The sequence below is a fragment of the Lipotes vexillifer genome, unplaced genomic scaffold, assembly GCF_000442215.2.
Source record: "Lipotes vexillifer unplaced genomic scaffold, Lipotes_vexillifer_v1.1 scaffold441, whole genome shotgun sequence".
Lineage (NCBI taxonomy): Eukaryota > Metazoa > Chordata > Mammalia > Artiodactyla > Lipotidae > Lipotes > Lipotes vexillifer.
In genome coordinates, this window is record NW_006773600.1 from 1,637,358 (window position 1) to 1,641,282 (window position 3,925).

Here is a 3,925-nt window from a genome sequence, read left to right on the forward strand (position 1 = left end):
CCTCTTTCCTATCCCTTCCCATTAGTGTAGTTATGCCAGCCTAGCTCACATGCCCTACTGAACCAGAAACCAGCACTGAGGGGAAATCCTTGTATTGAGTCCATGTACTGGTCCAACCCTATATTCCTGGACTAGCAGTGAATCTAGGATTACTAATGATGGCTTTCACTAATCAGGATTTATAACATCATACCCATTGTTACCATATAAAAGGGAGGAACACAGACTATGTTGAGCTGTTTCATTGCTTCCCTAAACTTTATCATTCGCTATCTTATATCAAAAGTATCTTTGTGCATGCTCCTGTGTTCTCTTCCAGTGGGAACAAAGCTTACCCTTAAAGGTAAGAACTGTTTCATATTTGTTAGTATCTTTCAGTACTTAGCAATAATGATAGCTATTTCATGGACATTTGTTAAATGAAGGAAATAGTTTCCTACTTCCCATTTTAATTTTTTTTTTGATATTTGGGAAATAGACAAAAGCTTACCCCTGATTTTAGTCATAATCATAGATTCATTAGTTTTCATTGTGAAATGAGCTCTTCATAGACCACAATTTTCTGTGTGATTTTCCTAAATATGATTCTATAGATAAGCACCTTACTTAGATTCATTTCTGTGGTAATGATAGGACATGTATATTATCTTTCATTCCGTAAAACTTGCCCTGAAGTGCTCTGTTACTTTCAAATGCCTTGTGACAACTGGAGATATGATGTTTCTATATTTCCAAATTATCTGGTGTTTATGGGATAGCAGAAGAGTCTCTATAGTGCTCATGTAAAAACCTTATGACAGAGTTTGCTTTTTTCTTTGGAATCGGCACCATTTCTTCATGTTGAGGAAAAAAAACACGTTCTTTTTAAAAATGTCCATGTGATGTTAAACTGATTTCTCATAACATAGGTGCTCCACAGTTTTGTTATTGTTATTTTGTTACTTGGAAATAAGTTAAATATCACCTTATAAATTCTCTTCAGTTTAATTCTTAGTATTAATCTAATTTATAAAAGAAATATGTGACTATAATTTTTTTCTTTACAGAGATGTCTATTTTTAATTCTCTCAACACTTACTAAGCATCAGCAGAACATTTACTATATACCAGGCACCATGTCAAACACTGGGGATGCAAAGATGAATAAAACAGTCTCCATATTAAAGGAGCTCAAAGTCTACTAATGAAAATTAAAATAAATGAGATAATCTATATATGCAAGAGTCATTATAAAATTCTAATTATATAGAAAACCTTACTGAAATACAGAGAAGCCTTCTGTGGGAGTCAGGAAACTTTTCTGAGGGTGATAAAACCTAAGCTGAAACTTAAATGTATCCATTTTCTGAAAAACTTTTATTCACTTCTTAAACTAAAATGAATTTAAAATCACATGTTATTTTACAGTAACAAAATTTAAATTAAGTATGATAATTTGCAAATTCTGTATCAATTTATGTGCTTTATTAATTCTGCCATGCTCAATCTCATAGGATGCACGTGTACCAATATGCCAATAAGTATAACCCATTCTTAATTGAAGTCTATAAACCTTAACCTTAGGCAAGTAGATCATAACTTTCTGCAGTAGGCACAAAAAACAAATGGATATTTCTTCACAAATATGTTACCTCATTTCTTGATTTCACTTTCAGATTTTACATCATTAATGTATAGGAATGCCAGAGATTTCTGTGCATTATTTTGTATCCTGCTACTCTACCAAATTCATTGATTAGCTCTAGTAGTTTTCTGGTTGCATCTTTAGGATTCTCTATGTATAGTATCATGTCATCTGCAAACAGTGACTGTTTTACTTCTTCTTTTCCAATTTGGATTCCTTTTATTTCTTTTTCTTCTATAATTCCTGTGACAAAAACTTCCAAAACTATTTTAAATAATTGTGGTGAGAGTGGACACCTTGCCTTGTTCCTGACATAGGAGGAAATGGTTTCAATTTTTAACCATTGAGAATGATGTTGGCTGTGGGTTTTTCATATATGGTCTTTATTATGTTGAGGTTAGCTCCCTCTGTGCCTCCTTTCTGGAGGGTTTATATCACAAATGGGTATGGAATTTTGTTGGAAGTGTCTTCTGCATCTATTGAGATGATCATATGGTTTTTCTCCTTCAAATACTTATTATGGTCTATCACATTGGTTGATTTGTGTATATTGAAGAATCCTTGCTTCCTGGGATAAATCCCACTTGATCATGCTGTATGATCCTTTTAATGTGCTGTTGGATTCTGTTTGCTAGTATTTTGTTCAGGATTTTTGCATTTATGTTCATCAGTGATATTGGATGGTAGTTTTCTTTCTTTGTGACATCCTTGTCTGGTTTTGGTATCAGGGTGATGGTGGCCTCATAGAATGAGTTTGGGAGTGCTCCTTCCTCTGCTATATTTTGGAAGAGTTTGAGAAGGATAGGTGTTAGCTCTTCTCTAAATGTTTGATAGAATTTGCCTGTGAAGTAATCTGGTCCTGGGCGCTTGTTTGTTGGAAGATTTTTTTTTTTTTTTTTGGTGGTACGCGGGCCTCTCACTGCTGTGGCCTCTCCCGTTGTGGAGCACAGGCTCCGGACGCGCAGGCCCAGTGGCCATGGCTCACGGGCCCAGCTGCTCTGCGGCATGTGGGATCTTCCCGGACCGGGGCACGAACCCGTTTCCCCTGCATCGGCAGGCGGACTCTCAACTACTGCGCCACCAGGGAAGCCCCTGTTGGAAGATTTTTAATCACAGTTTCAATTTCAGTGCTTAAGATTTGTCTGTTCATATTTTCTATTTCCTCCTGGTTCTGTCTTGGTAGGTTGTGCTTTTCTAAGAATGTGAACATTTCTTCCAGGTTGTCCATTTTATTGAAATGGAATTGCTTGTAGGAATCTCTCATTATCCTTTGCATTTCTGCAATGTCAGTGTTACTTCTCCTTTTTCATTTGTAATTCTGTTGATTTGAGTCTTCTCCCTTCTTTTCTTGATGAGTATAGTTAACGGTTTATCAATTTTGTTTATCTTCTCAAAGAACCAGATTTTAGTTTTATTGATCTTTGCTATTGTTTCCTTCATTTCTTTTTCATTTATTTCTGATCTGATGTTTATGATTTCTTTCCTTCTGCTCACGTTGGGTCTTTTTTGTTTTTCTTTCTCTAATTGCTTTAAGTGTAACATTAAAGTTGTTTATTTGAGATGTGCCTTGTTTCTTGAGGTAGGGTTATATTGCTATAAACTTCCCTCTTAGAACTGCTTTTTCTGCATCCCATAGGTTTTGGTCATCATGCTTTCATTGTTGTATGTTTCTAGGTATTTTTTGGTTTCCTCTTTGATTTCTTCAGTGATCTCTTGGTTATTTAGTAACGTATAGTTTAGCCTCCATGTGTTTGTATCTTTTATAAATTTTTTTCCCCTGTAATTGATATCTAGTTTCATAGCATTGTGGTCGGAAAAGATTCTTGATACGATTTCAATTTTCTTAAATTTACCATGGCTTGATTTCTGACCTACAATATGATCTATCCTGGAGAATGTTCCATGAGCACTTGAGAAGAAACTGTATTCTGTTGTTTTTGGATGGAATATCAATATATATTGATATTGTATAAATTGTATAAATATCAATTAAGTCCGTCTTGTTTAATGTATCATTTAATGCTTGTGTTTCCTGAGGTGGAGCTTCAAGATGGCAGAAGAGTAAGATGTGGAGATCACCTTCCTCCCTACATGTAGAACAACTCCTACAGAACACTTACTGAAAGCTGGCAGAAGACCTCAGACCTCCCAAAAGGTAAGAAACTCCCCACATACCTGGGTAGGAAAAAAGAAAAAACAGAGACAAAAGAATAGGGATGAGGGGCTTCCCTGGTGGTGCAGTGGTTGAGAGTCCACCTGCCAATGCAGGGGACACGGGTTCATGCCCTGGTCCGGGAAGAT